Here is a 12,782-nt window from a genome sequence, read left to right on the forward strand (position 1 = left end):
AGAACAACAGTGAGAGAAGTGGGTCTGACGGCAGAATGTGTGGGGGCAATGTAGGCTCACTGTTGGTTCACCCTAGAACTGAGAATGGAGTCAGGCCTTGCTGGGAGCTAAGGATGCACCCCAGCTGAATTGGGATTCCCACTGGTGAGAATGAGAGTAGGATTGAGGGCAGCAGGCATGGTTGTGCATGGCTATAGAACGCACTGACACGGGTGTGCACTGGGACTATAGAGCAACAGATTGGGCTTGACTCCAGCCCAGTCGTAATCGTGGGAGCCAGGTTGGGTGTAAAACAGGCCAGACTAGATATTGACTCTTGTTGAACTAAGTGAAAGTTGTGTCTGGGCATGGACCATGTAGTGCTGGGCTGCAACAGCCAACAGCAAGAACCAGAATGGGTGTGGCTGGTTGAGCAAGGCCACTGTTCTTGTCAGGACAGGAGGCAGACAAAGTCAACCTGGGCCAATGACCCACTGGTGTGTGCAAGAACTGCCACTGGGAGGAGACTTGATGGAGGAGCTTGGGAAACTCCTTTACTAGGAGGCGGTCCCTGCAGGTGAGCGCAAGCAGCAAGGCAAGGAGCAGACCAGACCATGCCAGGTTACAGTACTTGCCAGCATACAAGTGGATCAGGTCTGGAGACAGACCAGTTGGGGTCAGCACATTACACCCACTGGCAGATCTGATAACCAAGGCAGGGGGCAGGAGGAGCCAGAATGGGTCACAACACCAGTCAGTTCACATTAGGACCTGGACAGCGATCAGACAGGGCTGGGATAGGCTGCAGCACCCACCAACAGGAGCTGGAATGGCGGTAGAATAGACTAGGCCAGGCTGAGCAATTAGACTACAGACACTGAGATGAGGTGAGTCATGCCAACCTGGGCTCAATGGGGGCTGGGTACATGAGTTCCAGGGACAGGGCATCTGACAGGACTCGAGCACCTTGGCTCAGGTCCTGGGGCCCACCTGTGTGGTAGGGGAGAGGTTCCTGAACCCCTGGAATGGGGGGAACCAATGGGGTGTGGATTGCTTGGCCAGATCCTAGGCCCACCTTCTAGGTTGATGCTGGTTCCATGAACCCTGGAGGTGGGAAATCTGGCGTGGCTTGGGTCCCCCGGCGTGGGGTCCCAAGGCCCGCCTACTAGGTGGATCCAGAGATGTTTGCGACACCTAATCCAAGTACTTGTCTTCACCTGCAAGAACATGCCCTACTTAATGAAAAAGGTGGAGCAGTGGACACAGGAACAGCAAGAAGAACTAGCAAATTTGGAAGCAATGAATTCACCCAATTTTCCCTAAACCTCAATCTTTCCCACTCTGATCAACCATGTAGACATTATTAAAAAAAAAAAAAACACCAAAATTTACTTTAAAAAATGTGTGGATCCTCAAAGAGAAATGAGACTCGAACACCTGCTGCAGTTTGAATGAACCTTGGAAACAGTCTGCCAAGTGAAATCAACCTGACCCAAAGGACCGGTATTGTATGAATCTGCTCACATGAGATACTTAGGGTAGTCAAAATCACACAGATGGAAATTAAAATAGTGCTTCCCGGGGCTGGTGGCAGGAGAAGCATGAGCAATGCCTGACTCATGGGTATGGCATTTCAGCTGGGGAAGACGAATGATTTCTGGAGATGGATGATTGAGATGGTAATAGAGGGCCCGGCGCGGTGGCGCAAGTGGTTAAAGGTCCTCGCCTTGCACGCCCGGGATCCCATATGGGCGCCGGTTCTAATCCCGGCAGCCCCGCTTCCCTTCCAGCTCCCTGCCTGTGGCCTGGGAAAGCAGTCGAGGACGGCCCAAAGCTCTGGGAACCTGCACCCGCGTGGGAGACCCGGAAGAGGCTCCTGGCTTTGGATCGGCATAGTATCGACCCGTTGCGCTCACTTGGGGAGTGAATCATCGGATGGAAGATCTTCCTCTCTGTCTCTCCTCTCTGTATATCCGCCTTTTCAATAACAAAATAATAAAAAAAAAAAAAATAGAGATGGTAATAGAACAAGGCAAATGTATCTGATGTGTACACTTCAAATAGCTTAAATGGCAGGGTACATGTTGTATATTATTATTTTAATTAATTAATTATTTTAAGTGATTTAGTTCTCTGTTTGAAGGATGTCTCATTCACGGGTCTATTTCTTAAGTGTCCACAACAGCTCAGCTAGGTCAGGACTAAACCAAGAGCTAAGAATTTAGTTTGGATCTCCCATGTGAGTGGCAGGGACCCAGGTACTGAAGCCATCGTCTGCTTAAAAGGCAGTCAGAATTGGGAATGGAATGGGTCTCAAGCTAAGCATGCCTACGCGGGATGCAGGTTCTCACATGGCATCTTCAACACTACACCAAAGGTTTGCCTTTCAGTACAGTTTTTTTTTCTTCTAAGACTGAGTCCATAATATATAAATATGATATAAGTTAAGTGACTGAAAATTAAAGTTGTGTTCTTTTCAACCCCCTTTGCTAGGTTGCATTCTGTCTACCCAGAGACTTGATTAATTCGTGTCTCCCTTTGTGGCACAAAGACGTGTTCTGACAATGTACAGATGACCGAGATTCGATTCTGAGACTGCAACATGCATATAACATGATAAGGAGGTATCTCCTACCAGACCAGCCATTACCTACAGAGAAGAAGAAAAACAAATAGCTGTTTCTGATGTTGCCTTCATCTGTGGTGCTCCCATAGTCCCAGCTGCTGTAGCATAAAACCTCGGAGACGTTCTTGGTTTCTTCATTTCCTGAGTTTTTCTCCCCCAGACTTTATTGTATCACCTAACAATATTCCAAGCCTGCCACCACCAATCACAATAGACTCTGTTGGGCAACTACAGTGGCCTCCCACCTGATCTGTTAGTTTCTATCTCTGCCCTGCTCTAATCCACTCTCCACAGGGAAGCAAATGATCTCAACTGAGGGAAAAATCAGAGGGTGGAATAATTGGTGCAGCAGGGAACTAGTCATTTGCGGTGCCTATATTCCAGCTCAGAGCTGCTTGGTTTAAATCCTCACCTCCCTTCTAATCTTACTAAGTACACCTTCGCAGGGAGTGGTGATGCCTCAGTGGTTGGATCCCTAGCACCCAAGTGGGAGACCCAGAATGGGTTTGGGGTTCCCAGCTTCTGTTTAGCCCAACCACAGCTGTTGCTGGCATTTGGGGAGTGAATCAGTGGATGGAGGATCTCTCTTGCATGCATGTATGTGCTCTCTCTCTTTTCATTTCAAATAAAATGAAAATAAAGTTTCTAGAAAGTAAAAAAAAAAAAATGAATTATATATCTTTTCTGTTCAGAACCTTTCAATGAGCTCCTACTGAACTTGGACTAAAGCCCAGGTTCTGACCATGGCCTGCAGGATCCGCTACAATAAAAGTGTCCCCTTTATTTTAACTCATCACCCCGTTCACCCCCGGCTGGATGAGACTCCGCTTCTCACCCTCAGGTCCTGGCAAGGCCAGCCCTCCCCTCACCCCTTCCAACCCACCTCATTAGTCTCCATATTCCAATCCTGTTGTGTTCTTTTTCAGACTTTATCTCAGTTTTTATTAATTTTCTTTGTGGTGGCTTATTCTCTTCCATTCAACCCCCTTCCCCCATGAGAGCAAGGAACAATTCTATTTTTACTTGCCACTGTATACCTTCTATTTTTAGTACTTCGGGAATAAAACCTGTACTCAATAAATATTTATCAGAGCAGCAAATGAGAGAATGTAAGACATATGTCACAAAGTTCATGGAAATACATATTGCCAGGTTTATAATACTCATGAGTTGCCTTCTACAGTCCCAACTGTGGGTGCTCAGTGATTCTCATTCGTCCCCTTAACCTCACCAACCTGTCAGCCAGCCTTTATCTCTAAGTGATAAAATAAGCTTATCTTTTCATTTCATTTTTCAAAGACTTAAGAATGCTCCTGTGTCCTTAGAGAAAGTCATATGCAAAGTAATAAATGTCAGAAAAAAAAGGGTGGTAGAAGACTGTGTGACGTTTAAATTCTAAGTGAAGATTTAATGAAGCATGTATGCGGGTGGCATATGTATGTGGAAGCAGGGAGAGACTTATCAGAGAAAAACTACAAGTAAACGTCTTTCAAAACTGTATGCAAAATATGTGTGATACATGTAACCTAATATGTGCTTTCTTTCACAAAAGTATATTTTAGGTGTGGATCCATTTGTTCCGTTGTAACCTGAATAACTCAAGCGTTTTTTTCTAGACATGCGTTCTTATTGAAGTCCAAGAGAACATAGTTGTTTGAAATAGTTTTCAAGTTTTTGATGATTGTAAAATTCTGAGTCAGGAAAAGATTAAGGAACATGGTATAGTGTGACCCTTGAGAGAAATAGTCATGGAATTCAAGTGGCTAGAGTTCAAGATCTGCGTTCCTGCGGCCTTGGGCACTATCTCATCGGGGCCTCTGCTATCTCTTCTGTGATGCAGTATCTCCAGTTTGTCCTCATGACTCTCCAGCACTATCAATCTCTGATTCCAGAACATAAAATACTCTGCTGCATTATCCTCTCCTTCACCATGGTCATCATTGGCTCCCTCGACCAGCAGCTCCCTTGGCCAACTGTTGTGTCTCTGTCTACAAGCCATTTGGGGCTTCGGTGTCATTTCTGACTTGTTCTGCTTTACTTAAGCCACTGAGTCTGAAGGGGTTTTAATCCACAGAAGCCACTAGCTGGTACAGAAAAACAGACAACGCCCCCTCATCCCATTGTTAGACAATATCCTCTCGACAAAAGCACCACTGAAGCACACAGGGATAATGAGGTCTCCTTTCTCTGTATCTCTCCCACATCCTGAGGGAGTGGTGGAGAAGCAGCAGGTCGTGTGAGCAGCAGATTTGTCCATGGGCTGGCCCGTAGAGCAGGTAGCAGGGCCTCGGTCATCCTGGTTCTCCCTGCAGGCCAGCAGCTGCAGCACTAGCCTGTACAGCAGATCACGATCCTTTGACTTAGCTTTTGCTCTTTCCTGGATGTACACATTCTAGCAACAGTCTTGACTTCCCCTGCCTCTGTCTCTCTATCTGTAAAAACTTGGCTGTCCTCCTATCTGGCACACCCACTTTGCAGGGCACTCTATAACATGATCATACAAACACACATCGAAAACTGAAAGGTAGTTATGTGCAAAGGACAGGATGTCATGATGCAGGATCTCAATGTGTCACGCTAATGTTTTACTTAATCAAAAATCCCCCCAATAAAATTTTCCAGTTAAAAAGCATCTAAGCTCATTCTAATTGATGCCAACACCTGGATTTTTGTAAACCAAGCAGATAAAATCTATGTTGTAGTTGATTGACAATTGGCTAACCCCAAAAAGCTAATTATTCCATTGCTTAAGTGAAGTGTCTTAGCTCCAGAAAGGTTAAACATTGTCTCAAGGTGAACAGTTGTCAGGGAGCAGAGGCCGCACTTGGGTGCCAGGAGGAGTCCAGCGAGGATTCTCAAAGGGACAGAGCGCAGACACGCAAGGCCACCTTCCCTGAGAAGGCAGCTGCCCCTGCAATGGTACCCCGTGTGTTCACAAGAGCAAAGCAGAAAACGCAGAGCGCATGCTCTCTCAAGCAGGAAACCCCAAGAAAACTTCATGTCTTCCTGCTTTGCTTGTCCCACAGAGGGAGGATGAACCACAAGATAGACAGGGAGGTCATGAAGGCACCAGAGGCTGAATTCACAGTGAGCAAATACTAGAGACGGCTTACACCCAGGCAGGAGGCTTCGTGGGACATGCTAACCCAGATTATATCCACTTGAGCCTTCTCCACCAGTTTATACAAATCATGGGAGGAATTTGGATAAACTTTGCCATGTGACACATCTGTCCAATATGTATTTGCCCAGACTGTAAGAAAGTGTCCCATATAATGTGTGTTTCAAGTGCTAGCTTTCTCTAGCAGTGGAGAAGAATATTATGCCTAAGAAGGGAACCCTCTTCTTTCTTTTCTCCAGCCTTCTTGTAGGCTCCGCCTCTAACTCCATCCATGCCCATGACATGTGTATGCCCAAACAGTTCTCAACTCATTTGTAAACAAGAAATGAATGAATACACCAAAGCATCAATGTGGATTTTAAAAAATAAATTCAGAATTGTTTGATAATCACAAGTACATGGAAATGCCAGCAATGGAAGCCCAAGTGGTGAGACAGATGGCTAACAAAAGTTGGTCAAAACTAAGAGTTTAAGAAATGGAAAAAATGCGCTTATCCTGTCTGGACTTAACGTCCTATAAGTGGCAATCATCATCATCATCATCATTTCACTATCAGCTCATATTTTATGGTACTTTGATTAAGTGAAGGCAACATGTGACGTACAATGCAGGACTTTGCCTTTCATGGACACGGAGTCACCATCTTTAGGGAGCGGCCCAACTCTATTTCTGGAATAGAATTAAGGTTAAAGGATTTCAGTTGGAGATAAGTTTGAAAAACCAATACACTTTGAAGGTCCAGGAAGGACTGGGGGGCCATAAGCGTCAGAGTGTTGGCTGTCCACAGACAGCCAGCTTAATCACAGCTGCTCAGAAGTGAACACCCAGACACAGTGGAATGCTACAGAAGTCAAAGAGGAAAAAAGCCCAGAAACGCCCACCTGATTCAGTGATGTGTGACAGTGCTGCTGAGCATTCCAGGGAGAGTGGGCCAGGGGCTCCATGGCAACTGATGAGCGATGGGGCAGGAATTGGAGAGAGGGCTTAGCCTCAGCAGAAAACCAAGAAGTTGGTGGTAGTTGAGGGACAAATGTTTCCAAGCAAGTGTCCAAAAGGACACTTTTTGTAATTCTTGAAGTTGGTTGAAGGAAGTTTATTCTCTAGTTCTCCCTACTTGATGCATATTTTTTTCATTTCCTCAAATTTAGAGAAAGGTAAGTAAGGACAGATAATAGAAAGGAATGACAACCAAGAAAAAAATATGCATTGAAGAGAAACAAGTTGACATTAAAATAGAAGACTAAAAGCAAAGTAGATGAAAGTGGGCCTCCATTCCAGCAAGTGGGAGGAGAGAGTACAGTGTGTAAAGGAGTGAGGCAAGGAGGAAGTGTTGGGGAATGCGGGAAGGGCTGGAATAACAGCTCTGGAATGCAGAGGGGTGAGTAAGAGGGAAGGGACCTGCTGAGGAGTACGGCCCTCCCAAGTGGACGTCAGCACAGCTCACTTCTTGAGAACTACCATCTCAAGCGTGCGGAGACTGGTAAATTGGAGTGGCGCAGAATCTCATCCTGTCTCAGGGCTTCTGAAACTTCCATGCGGGTCATGAATGCATCAAGAACAAAGGTTTGTTAGAGTAGAGGGCATGTCTGAAACAGCCATAGGAGCAGTTCCAGCAGGAAGTCCACATCCAAGGCAGGGCTCCAATAGGTTCACAGTGAATATACTCACAGACACTTAAAACTCACAGGAGAGTCTCGGGACCACCAGAATCACCTTGGCAAAATAGAAAATCTTCTAAACCAGAATCTGCATTTTAACAAGACTTCAGATGACTCACATGCCCTGATCCACAGCTTTACTCAAAGATTTGCTACATACATACATAATCATGGCTGTGCTACTATCCATGAGCAATGAGTGGAGAGACCAGCATTGGGCTTGGCAGTTAAGGCATCCGTAAGATGCTCTCACACCTTCTCAGAGTGCCCTCGGCTGGAGTCCCAGCTCTGTTCCTGGAATTGGCTTTCTGTTTATGCAGAACCTGAAAAATAGCAGACGATGGCCTAGTTGGACCCCTGCCCTCTGTATGGGAGACCTAGAGTGTACTTCCAGCTCCTAGCTTCAGACTGGACTGTCTCGCTCTCTCACTCTCTCTCTCTAGCCCCTCTAGCCTCATAATTAAAAAGTAAACTATTAGGCAGCTGAAGTATATGCCTCATGTTAGCACGAATACTATGAAGTGTTAAAATAACCTTCTGGATCCTTCTACTACTCTCTAGGTTTAATCACAGTAGTTGTTACCAGCCGAAAAGTTTTTGAAATTGGAATTCAATCCTAAAAATGTACAAAAGGAAAGAAGTTTATCGCAGCTGACTTGTGTGACCTGGGGTGGATCGTTTGATTTCATGCAAGTGATGTCCATTGTTCAAACTTGGCTTTTGGACTCTCCACTAGGGTCAGTGGAAACATAGCTTGGGTCTGCCCATGAGTACATATTACCCTGAAGCACTGCATTAAATTCATTACATTTAAACTTGGGTTTTAAGGTTTTCACCACCTGAAATGTGGTCTTACTTGTCCTTTTTGCCGCCCTTCCTCAGTTCTTTTGTATCTTCACATTTTTGGAGCCCTCCATCTCCCAGTATTGCCCTTTTCTTACGCTAACACAAGAAGTCTCTGGAGTATGGACGAAGGTGGAAGTGCTCCTATGGAGCTCCATGGCTGCCTGATCCTGGGCAAGCTCCCTACCCCTGGGGCCTCCGATGCCCTTCCGTACAGAAAAGAGGGAGGTTACTGTGCCAACCTCAAATGGATCTTTTGAAAATGAAGCCAGTTGGGCCTGGCATGGTGGCCTAGTAGATAAAGTCCTTGCCTCACATGCGCCAGAATCCCATATGGGTACCAGCTCTAATCCCGGTGGCCCCACTTCCCTCACAGCTCCCTGCTTGTGGTCTAGGAAAACAGTCAAGGACTATTGTACCCTGTACCTGCATGGGACACCTGGAAGAGGCTCCTAGCTTCAGATTGACTTGGCTCTGGCCCTTGCGGCCACTTGGGGAGTGACTCTGCAAATGGGTGTTCTTCCTCTCTGTCTCTCCTCCTGTCTGTATATCTGACTGTCCAATAAAAATAAAATCTTAAAAAAAAAGAAAATTAAGCCAATTAATACTTAAAAGCATTAAAGCCATACCTTGCATGTAACAGATTTATAATAAATGCAACCTGTGTAATAGAAATGTATTAGGGTTTTATTCTTGATTGTTTAAAAAAATGCCCCGGGCCCGGCGCGGTGGCGCAGTGGTTAAGGTCCTCGCCTTGCATGCCCGGGATCCCATATGGGCGCCGGTTCTATCCCAGCAGCCCCGCTTCCCTTCCAGCTCCCTGCCTGTGGCCCAGGAGAGCAGTCGAGGATGGCCCAAAGCTTTGGGACCCTGCACCCGTGTGGGAGACCCGGAAGAGGCTCCTGGCTTCAGATCAGCATAGCATCAGCTGTTGCGCTCACATCGGACGGAAGATCTTCCTTTCTGTCTCTCCTCTGTATATCCGCCTTTCCAATAAAAAAAAAAAAAAATGCCCCTAAGTGTTGTCCCAGGGATGCTTCCCTGTCCTGCTTAATACCCACCGCCAACCACATTATGTGCATGCTTTCATGGCTTTTTCTTTCCTCAGAACAGGTCATAATTTGCTATTGGATGATTCTGACCCATGAGAGGCTAGGGAACATGGTGATAAAGAGCATAAATTTAGGACAGGATGCAATGGCTCAGTGGTTAAATTCTCACCTTGCAAGTGCCAGGATCCCATATAGGTGCCGTTTTGTGTCCCAGCTGCTCCACTTCCCATCCATTCCCTTACTTGTGGCCTGGGAAAGTAAAGGACGGCCCAAAGACTTGGAATGCTACACCTGTATTGGAGACCTGTACTAAGCTCCTGGCTCCTGGTTTCAGATCAGCTCAGCTCCAGCTGTTGAAACCATTTGGGGAGTGAACCAGTGGATGGATGATCTTTCTGTGCCTTTATAATAAAAATGCAAAATAAATCTTTTTTAAGCACAAATTTATTCTTTATAACCAGGGACAAGTTGTGATCAAATCCTATGTCTGGCTTCTAATTATGAGATCTTGGCAAGCTGCTTAACCTCTGTCTGCCTCAGTCTGCTTCAGCAAAAAGGCAGGTTGTTAGAGAACTTGCTTCCTACAAATGCCATGAGAGTTAAAGTACACAATGCCCATCCTGCCCTTCCTTTTCTTACGAGCTCGGTTCATTTGACATGTCTCCAGGAGCTAACATACAATGGCTCAGTAAGTACCATGCTTCTTCAAGAATTTGTATGAAAATGAAATCAAAATACAAGTTGATTTTTTTGCAGAAAGTTTTGAAATTTGGGCATGGTTTATACTAATAGGCATTGTCCATTAATTTTCTGAAGAAGCTTGATATGTTAAAAGAAAAAGTAAGTGTATGAAAGTAAAAGTCATCCCCACCCTGGCACGATAGCCTAGTGGCTAAATATTTACTTTGTAAGTACCAGGATGCTATATGGGCCCCAGTTCATGTCCCAGCTGCTGAACTTCCCTCCAGCTCCCTGCTTGTGATCTGAGAAAGCAGTAGAGGATGGTCCAAAGTCTTGGGATCCTACACCCTCACGGGAGACCCCAGAGAGGCTCCTGACGCCTGCTTCCAGATTGGCTCAGCTCCGGCTGGTGTGGCCACTTGGGGAGTGGACCAAAGGATGAAAGATATTTCTCTATATCTCCTTCTGTTTGTAAATCTGAATTTCCAATAAAAATTTTTGTTTACATAAAGAAGTAAAAAAATAAAAGTCACTCCCACAAAAGTTAACTGACATAATACTTCAAGCCAGTTGCTTTTGACACTAGTGTTTTCCAAATTTAATTTGCTGTGTTTTTAGTTTTGTTCTCATTTTCTAATGTGCTTCTGAATTGGTTAAAGCAAACAGGGAAAAAAATAATTTAGGAGAGCAATGGGGGATCACAAAGGCAGAAAGGCATGTAACTACATGAAGTCGAGGCACAGATATTAAAAAATATCACCGCAATCTTTAAGTTTCTTCGTATTTGAAATTCACTGTGTGGATTACAAGCTTGGTCTGTTTTAGAACCTGTGTGTATTTGCGTTAAGAATATGAGGAAGCTCAGTTAATGATTTCACTTCATGGAGAGCAGAAAGGGAATTCCAGCTGAAAGTGAACTTTTCACCCTCAGCCATGGTGATACAGAAGAACGCTGAAGCAGATCGATATTTGGGCATGTCCCTCAGAATAGATTTATCATCTAGGGCCCATGCCTCCCAGAGGTCACAGCTGTGCCCTTTTGTACCGGGACCTGTGCTGGAGACAGTCACACCACATCCACTTGAGTCATAAAGCAAGGCTAGACGTAAGCTTAATCACTCAGGCTTTGAAACCAACTGGAAACTCTGACTTGTGGGTGCGGAGTGTGCCTCCAGATGCTAAGGTCCAAATCCTAACCCAGGCTGCATCTGCTGCCTCTTTGGAAGCCATGCTGTCTGTGGCTGCGAAGGACCCTCTCTTTGAATCTGATTGAATTCCAGCATCGCTCTCTCTGTTCAACTGCACCCTGACCCCTGTAATAAAGATGATTACAAACTTCCTGACTCTTGCATCTCATTGAGAGGTGAGGTCCTTGTTCCCTCTCTTTGCGTCTCAGATGACATGATAAACCTAAGCAACAGCATATGAAAAAGTGGCCTTGCCCCAATTTCCAGCCCAAGCATTAGGAAATGGTAGCTGACACTTCTTTTTAAATCTCTGGGCCTGGTATGATAGCTTAGTGGCTAAATCCTTGCCTTGTAACTGCCAGGATCCTATATGGGCACCGCCTCATATGACAGCTGCTCCACTTCCCATCCAGCTCCCTACTTATGACCTGGGAAAGTAGTAGACGACAGCCTAAAGCCTTGGGACCCCACACCCAGAAGAAGCTCCTGGTTCCTGGTTTCTGATCGGTTCAGCTCACACCTGGGGACTGAACCAGTAGATGGAAGCTCTTTCTCTGTATCTCCTCTCTGTATATCTGCTTTTCCAATAAAATAAAACAAAATAAATCTTTCATTTAAGAAAAAACCCTCCGACTACTCAGAGGCAGACATTTGGCTAAGTGATTGGGATGTTGTTTGGAACAGCTACAACCCTTGTCAGAGGGCCTGAATTCTGCTTTGGATTCCAGCTTCCAGCTAATATGGAACCTGAGGGCACGTCATAGCTTGTTATTGGGTGTTTCTGATGGATGAGAGGCAAGGGAACATGGCTATGAAGAGCACAAATTTAAGACCTGGTTCAACTTCCTGGATCTGTGACACCCACATGGGAGACATTGCAGGCACCTGGGACTGAATCACTGAATGAGAGATTGCTCTCCTTCGCTGCTGGTGGGAGTGCAGGATAGTACAACCACTGTGGAAATCAGTATGGAGCATGCTTAGAGAACTGCAAATAAGCCTGCCATATGACCCAGCTATCCTGCTCCTAGGAATACACCCAAAAGAAATGAAAACTATATATGAGAACGGATCTGTTATCCTATATTTACAGCAGCACAATCTACAATAGCAAAGACATGGAAACAATCCAGATGCCCATCCAAAGAGGAGTGGTTAAAGAAACTGTGGTACATCCACTCCATGGAATATTACTCAGCCATTAAAAAGAATGAAATTATACCATTTGCAACTAGATCCCAACTAGAGATCATTATGCTCAGTGAAATAAACCAATCCCAAAAGGACAAATACCACATGTTCTCTCTAATAGAAGGAAACCATCACACAAATTGCAAGTTCAATAACCTATTCCACACTGGGGTTTTTTTGTTTGTTTTTTGCTGCATCCCATGTGTTTTGTTGTTTTTTATTTCATTTTCATTTCTTCCAAATACTTTCTGTGCTCTTGTCAAATTCATCATTGGCTCATGGATTGCATGGTGGCATCATTTTACTTGAGCCTTTTGTATCTTCTTTTTGTCACCCCTTCATTGGTTACTCAGTGACGTGTTTTTTCATGGTGCTCTTGTTGTTGTTCTAATTCATACTGGTTGTTGACCTTACTTCATGGCTTCTCATTTATCGGAGTGTAT

Source organism: Ochotona curzoniae, unplaced genomic scaffold (genome assembly GCF_017591425.1).
Source record: "Ochotona curzoniae isolate NIBS_2020 unplaced genomic scaffold, NIBS_Ocur_1.0 contig_2599, whole genome shotgun sequence".
Lineage (NCBI taxonomy): Eukaryota > Metazoa > Chordata > Mammalia > Lagomorpha > Ochotonidae > Ochotona > Ochotona curzoniae.